The sequence below is a fragment of the Cicer arietinum genome, chromosome 2, assembly GCF_000331145.2.
Source record: "Cicer arietinum cultivar CDC Frontier isolate Library 1 chromosome 2, Cicar.CDCFrontier_v2.0, whole genome shotgun sequence".
NCBI classification, from domain to species: domain Eukaryota; kingdom Viridiplantae; phylum Streptophyta; class Magnoliopsida; order Fabales; family Fabaceae; genus Cicer; species Cicer arietinum.
In genome coordinates this window covers 28,284,623-28,292,747 of record NC_021161.2, presented here as the reverse complement: position 1 = coordinate 28,292,747, position 8,125 = coordinate 28,284,623, and the positions used below count along the sequence as shown (strand labels likewise).

At 31.8% G+C, this 8,125-nt stretch overlaps 1 long non-coding RNA gene across 1 annotated transcript; it reads left to right on the top strand.

Moving 5' to 3' along the window:
* The first annotated feature begins 260 nt into the window (after positions 1–260).
* LOC101514656 (uncharacterized) lies at positions 261–4,008 on the top strand. The gene is made up of 2 exons (XR_190358.4): positions 261–705; positions 3,716–4,008. It is a non-coding gene; the product is annotated as an uncharacterized lncRNA (long non-coding RNA).
* The last annotated feature ends 4,117 nt before the right edge of the window (positions 4,009–8,125 follow it).

Below are 8,125 nucleotides of genomic sequence, written 5' to 3'. Positions count from 1 at the left end.
ACTAAATATATTTAATTTAAATTTTAAATTAAATATATTAACTTTTGTTTTGACTATATAACTTTATTTTATATTCATGATTAATGAGACTCATAACATATAGGAATCCGTCTATGGTCTAAATACATCACCCCTGTATTGTGTCCGTCATGTTCTGACGTCACCTTATAGAAGAAGAAGACGTTAGCAATATCAACATACGCGCATCCAAGAATATTAAAAGACGGAAACAAGTTCACAGTAGATAGCAAAATTTTGTCTTGACACTCGAAGCAGCTGGGCTGGTGGGTTTAAATTATTGTTTCTTTGAAAATATAAGTTCATGCACGAGAAGCAAACTTTGCACATTGGCTATCAAGTAAAATATTGTTTTCAGCGAACACATTTTTGGCAACATTTATTTGGATGATTATATCTACATGATGTGCTTATAATTTTAAATGTTTTCAACAACCAAGTAACCATCCGTAAACGCCATACATTGGGGAGCTACGTATGAACAAGACAATGGGAAATTTATTTGTATTAGAGCGACATGCCTATTGGGTGCTTCAAAACACCAACGGGTCGGGTACTCACCAAAGAAGAGCAAAAGAAAAAGAGAGAAATGGAACAGATCAAGAGATTGGAAAAGATAGCAGCCGATAAGAGAGCAAGCGATGCAAGGAGAATCAAGATTCGGGATCTCCAAAGGGAAATTAAAACGTGAGTCCATATTTTTTTTAAAGCTAAAAGTTCATTAAAATAAAAAGAAAACAAAAGCTGCGTCCATATATGTTAAGTTGTGTCCAATAAATTTGTCATGATCCTATTCAATATATCATTACTAGGGGAGCTGGATCCGACCTGTGTGCATCGATAATTTAAGTAATAATTTTTTGGGTTTTAATACTTTTTATTTTTAGCAATCAATTCATAAAATTGATACCTCTATTTTAAAAATGGTTTGATTTGTTTTGATTTTTCTTTAAAAAATTGAACTAAAAAAAAAATAATTTAATATATGCTAAATTACATATGTGGTCTCTTAACTTAATTTCAGGTAACGTTTTAGTCCTTTATCTTTTTTTTTTCCAGAGTTGGTCCTTTATTTTAATTTTAAGTAACAATTTGATATTTGATGTTTTAAAATTTCAACAATGTTATCCTTTTTTATACAAAAAAAATAATCAAAATTTTCGACCAAAACCCATAAAATTAATAATCATCTTCAATATATAATGCAAATTTTATCAAATCCATAACTCAAATATTCAAATACACTCATATTTTCATCTCCAACAACATCAAATAAATAATGAACATATGAGTTTTATTTTAAGATTTAAGTTATGAATTTGATTAAATTTGTATTTTATTGAAGATGATAATGAATTTTACGGGTTTTGTTTGAAAAATTTGATGATTTTTTTGAATTTTTGAAAAAAAAAAAGGACAACATTGTTGACATTTTAAAACATAAAATATCAAATTGTCATTTAAAATTAAAATAAGGGACCAACTCGGAAAAAAAATATATAAAGGACGAAAACGTTATCTGAAATTAAGTTAAGGGACCGCAGATGTAATTTAGCCTTTAATATATTTTAGATAATGTGACATATAATTTTAAGATATGGAGTTATTTAAATGCATTAATATTATTCTTATATTATTAATTAAATTACATAATGAATAATTTCCAAAGTTGACAATTAAGCTTTTTAGTAGTTTTATTGCAATTTTATGTGTGTTAATATGTCATGTTATTTAAATCATGTCATCTTGCTACTTTTTTGTTAAAAAAATCATAATACATGACCAATTTCGTGAATCGGTAAAAATAAGGCGACTAAAAATGAAATGAAGTCTAATTTTTTTAAAAGACCATCCTTTAGTAATATTAGTCACCCACTAATTAACTTATTTAATTTTGCAAACTAACCATTTATTTTCTTAGTACAAAAGGACTATTTATTTTCTATTTATCTAATTAGTTTTTTTTTATTAAATGAGATGATAAATATCACCGTAATTAATTCATACAAGTACAATATTTCAAATTCGAACTCGGAATAAAATATTTAACTTAATAATATTAGAATTAACCAATTGAACTAACACACAAGAACAAATAAATACTTTATTTATTCTAGCTTATACTGTACTTATATAAATATATCAATTTATTGAATTATTTATTACCGTAACTTCTATGGATTCAAAATATCTATATATATGATATATAATTTTTTTTATGTTCCTCTAAGTAGAAATATGGAGTACAGAAGAAAAAAAAATAGTAAATACTATCTATATTTCTATATGTAAGATCTTGAGAATTTTTTTAGTCCATTTTTATAATAAAATCATTTTTAAATTTTCAACTAAATTAATTTCTCTTTTTACAAAAATACTCCTAATTAATTTATATCTTTTATACAATCAACTTAAAATAATATAATGAACGTACTAATTAATTATCTCTCTTATGAAAGGCGAACTAATAAAAATAATATCAATTATTAATAAATTTAATACGATTATCAACTTTATCAATTTTCATAATTTGATCGATGGAATCTTTTATATAGGGACAAAGTTAGTAGTAAATAACTTATTTGTGATGGTTTACATTACTCGATGTCCTTATGTCTCATATTATTTATCGCATTTGACCATTTTATATAAATTGAAAAAAAATGATAAATAAAAAGAAGAGAATGATGATTTTATTAATTTATCTTTAACTCTTATGTTTTCCCATTACAATAAATGCAATTAAAATTGCAATGAAAATAAAAAATGACAATTATTTTGGGACAATTATATTTTACAAATATAAAAATTATTTTGGGACGGAGAAAGTATATATCAAATTTAGTTGAGATGATATTTTCTATGAAAAAAAATACTTGTAGGTGTAATTCAAATAATAACTGTTACACAATATATGTTAAGTTGTAATACAATTTTATTTTATTTTCAATATGTGTGAATTTTACTACCATACTATTTTTTGAGCTAATGAGTATATATAGTGGCAAAAGTGATACACACGCAGAGAGGTACGATTGAGGATATGAACCTGCACCACAACATAAGTATGTGAGTTGTCTTGTACCGGTCACTAGATTTTTAGAAATAAAAAAGATACATTAATACATCAACAAAATTATATCATTATATACTAAAAAGATTAAAGACAACACAATATTTCTAAATCAGAATTAATATTCTCTATGTATATATATCTCCATATTTTGAAATAGTCGAATGAGTATTTCATTTTCAACATTATATATATTATGACTTAACATACATTTAATAAGTTATCTCCCCACGGTGTATTTATAGTTTTCACAAAATTTATTGTAGAGAAATATATTTCAACGGTTTCCGTTGCTGCACACAAAATTAAAATTGGTAAATAAACCTATCATTGGATATGAAATATATATAATTTCTAGTTTCCACTAATATATGTATGAACGTTTGTTAATTAAGTAGATACAACACTTAATTCTTTGTTCGGGCAAAAATAACATTATTCTATTATTTACAAGCAAAGAAGGTAGTGCACGAAACTTACATCATGTGTATTACCAATTTATGGGTTCAATTGGCATTTTTCACTATAAAAAATATATAGCTTTGTTCTTCTTTATTTTGATAGTGTTCTTACTCCTTATCTTGTTTCCTTTTGATCGAATTATCGACATGTTAAACATTAAAGATTGAAGAAGAAACCGGGAATATGAAGCCATATGATTAGAATGTGAACATTGAGTTCTATGACGATAATTGGGATGTTTACTATAGAAGCTATGTTGTAGCAAATACCGTAATTGCTATATTATTCTCTTTATTTTATGATTATGTTTGGTCTAGTAGGAATCACTTATGTTTGTTTACGCTCTATAGGCGAAATGTATTTTATATACAAATACATTTGTATATTCTTTCAGAGTGTCTGTGGTTAGCATTATTTCTTCTTTTAATAATATATATGCGGATTTTTATTTGTTATGACTTAAGAATACGGATTTGGTAATAGTAAGAAAAAATTTCATAACTTCTACCCTATACTTAATTACATTATATGAATTTGGTCATGCATGTCCATATAATATTAACTATTGATTTGACCGTAATGGTTTATATGCTCACTTTACAAGTGAATTGTTTACTTTAAATAAGTCAAATCCAAATGATATATAATGGGTTATGATCAATTGACGCCATGGTGACATACTTCATATTACGACACCTAAGATAATTTTCAAATGCATATTCATATTACAAAATACACTGAAGAATTGAAATATACTACCACATAAATCATGTAACACCCCGTTTTTCATAGCGAGAGTATATATATTTTTTTTATTTAAAAGTAATTAAAAACAAACAAAGAATTAAATCAGGAAATGCCTTTGGATAAATAATTGAGTCATTATAATTTACAAGCAGCGGAAAAGTTTCTCCAATTATAAATCCAAACCATTTACACAACAACAAATGGTACATGGAACCCATTCAAATAAGAAGTCAAACTGACAATATTAGTATAAGTACAGTTTTCCAAACTAAAAATACTCCAATCCAAAAAGAAGGACACCTAGTCCCTATACATCATCCTAATCTGATCATCCTACCAAAAAGCTATACACCCTGAGTATCTCCACGCGCCCCGTGAGATCCTCCTAACGTAACTGCAGTCAAGCGTTCCCATCTCCATTCCCGTCCGTAGGGTACGAACCGGTAGGACCGTCCTGACTCTCATCTGAGGGCAAAGCCCAGATTTCCACAATAATTGTAAAGGGTCACCAACCAAAAAAAATAACAGTTAACACATAGCAATTAAGATTTTAAATGCTCAAAATAACCTTTCAACTAAGCATGCACCTTAAAAGGGTTTCCATATGCCAAACATGCATAAACAAGGTTGAGAAATGAAGTTTTTAACAAAACAACATTGTTGTATTCGAATACAGCATCTCTGTATTCGAATACAAGGCTGTTTCAGCATTCAGCAAAAAAAACAGCATGTCTGTATTCGAATACAACAGTCTGTATTCGACTACACAGCAAGTCAGTAGCAAAATGTATTCGAATACAGCAGTCTGTATTCGACTACACAGTAAGTCAGTGGCAAAAACAGCATGTCTGTATTCGAATACAACAGTCTGTATTCGACTACACAGCAAGTCAGTAGCAAAATGTATTCGAATACAGCAGTCTGTATTCGACTACACAGTAAGTCAGTGGCAAAAACAGCATGTCTGTATTCGAATACAACAGTCTGTATTCGACTACACAGCAAGTCAGTAGCAAAATGTATTCGAATACAGCAGTCTGTATTCGACTACACAGTAAGTCAGTGGCAAAAACAGCATGTCTGTATTCGAATACAACAGTCTGTATTCGACTACACAGCAAGTCAGTAGCAAAATGTATTCGAATACAGCAGTCTGTATTCGACTACACAGTAAGTCAGTGGCAAAAACAGCATGTCTGTATTCGAATACAACAGTCTGTATTCGACTACACAGCAAGTCAGTAGCAAAATGTATTCGAATACAGCAGTCTGTATTCGACTACACAGTAAGTCAGTGGCAAAAACAGCATGTCTGTATTCGAATACAACAGTCTGTATTCGACTACACAGCAAGTCAGTAGCAAAATGTATTCGAATACAGCAGTCTGTATTCGACTACACAGTAAGTCAGTGGCAAAAACAGCATGTCTGTATTCGAATACAACAGTCTGTATTCGACTACACAGCAAGTCAGTAGCAAAATGTATTCGAATACAGCAGTCTGTATTCGACTACACAGTAAGTCAGTGGCAAAAACAGCATGTCTGTATTCGAATACAACAGTCTGTATTCGACTACACAGCAAGTCAGTAGCAAAATGTATTCGAATACAGCAGTCTGTATTCGACTACACAGTAAGTCAGTGGCAAAAACAGCATGTCTGTATTCGAATACAACAGTCTGTATTCGACTACACAGCAAGTCAGTAGCAAAATGTATTCGAATACAGCAGTCTGTATTCGACTACACAGTAAGTCAGTGGCAAAAACAGCATGTCTGTATTCGAATACAACAGTCTGTATTCGACTACACAGCAAGTCAGTAGCAAAATGTATTCGAATACAGCAGTCTGTATTCGACTACACAGTAAGTCAGTGGCAAAAACAGCATGTCTGTATTCGAATACAACAGTCTGTATTCGACTACACAGCAAGTCAGTAGCAAAATGTATTCGAATACAGCAGTCTGTATTCGACTACACAGTAAGTCAGTGGCAAAAACAGCATGTCTGTATTCGAATACAACAGTCTGTATTCGACTACACAGCAAGTCAGTAGCAAAATGTATTCGAATACAGCAGTCTGTATTCGACTACACAGTAAGTCAGTGGCAAAAACAGCATGTCTGTATTCGAATACAACAGTCTGTATTCGACTACACAGCAAGTCAGTAGCAAAATGTATTCGAATACAGCAGTCTGTATTCGACTACACAGTAAGTCAGTGGCAAAAACAGCATGTCTGTATTCGAATACAACAGTCTGTATTCGACTACACAGCAAGTCAGTAGCAAAATGTATTCGAATACAGCAGTCTGTATTCGACTACACAGTAAGTCAGTGGCAAAAACAGCATGTCTGTATTCGAATACAACAGTCTGTATTCGACTACACAGCAAGTCAGTAGCAAAATGTATTCGAATACAGCAGTCTGTATTCGACTACACAGTAAGTCAGTGGCAAAAACAGCATGTCTGTATTCGAATACAACAGTCTGTATTCGACTACACAGCAAGTCAGTAGCAAAATGTATTCGAATACAGCAGTCTGTATTCGACTACACAGTAAGTCAGTGGCAAAAACAGCATGTCTGTATTCGAATACAACAGTCTGTATTCGACTACACAGCAAGTCAGTAGCAAAATGTATTCGAATACAGCAGTCTGTATTCGACTACACAGTAAGTCAGTGGCAAAAACAGCATGTCTGTATTCGAATACAACAGTCTGTATTCGACTACACAGCAAGTCAGTAGCAAAATGTATTCGAATACAGCAGTCTGTATTCGACTACACAGTAAGTCAGTGGCAAAAACAGCATGTCTGTATTCGAATACAACAGTCTGTATTCGACTACACAGCAAGTCAGTAGCAAAATGTATTCGAATACAGCAGTCTGTATTCGACTACACAGTAAGTCAGTGGCAAAAACAGCATGTCTGTATTCGAATACAACAGTCTGTATTCGACTACACAGCAAGTCAGTAGCAAAATGTATTCGAATACAGCAGTCTGTATTCGACTACACAGTAAGTCAGTGGCAAAAACAGCATGTCTGTATTCGAATACAACAGTCTGTATTCGACTACACAGCAAGTCAGTAGCAAAATGTATTCGAATACAGCAGTCTGTATTCGACTACACAGTAAGTCAGTGGCAAAAACAGCATGTCTGTATTCGAATACAACAGTCTGTATTCGACTACACAGCAAGTCAGTAGCAAAATGTATTCGAATACAGCAGTCTGTATTCGACTACACAGTAAGTCAGTGGCAAAAACAGCATGTCTGTATTCGAATACAACAGTCTGTATTCGACTACACAGCAAGTCAGTAGCAAAATGTATTCGAATACAGCAGTCTGTATTCGACTACACAGTAAGTCAGTGGCAAAAACAGCATGTCTGTATTCGAATACAACAGTCTGTATTCGACTACACAGCAAGTCAGTAGCAAAATGTATTCGAATACAGCAGTCTGTATTCGACTACACAGTAAGTCAGTGGCAAAAACAGCATGTCTGTATTCGAATACAACAGTCTGTATTCGACTACACAGCAAGTCAGTAGCAAAATGTATTCGAATACAGCAGTCTGTATTCGACTACACAGTAAGTCAGTGGCAAAAACAGCATGTCTGTATTCGAATACAACAGTCTGTATTCGACTACACAGCAAGTCAGTAGCAAAATGTATTCGAATACAGCAGTCTGTATTCGACTACACAGTAAGTCAGTGGCAAAAACAGCATGTCTGTATTCGAATACAACAGTCTGTATTCGACTACACAGCAAGTCAGTAGCAAAATGTATTCGAATACAGCAGTCTGT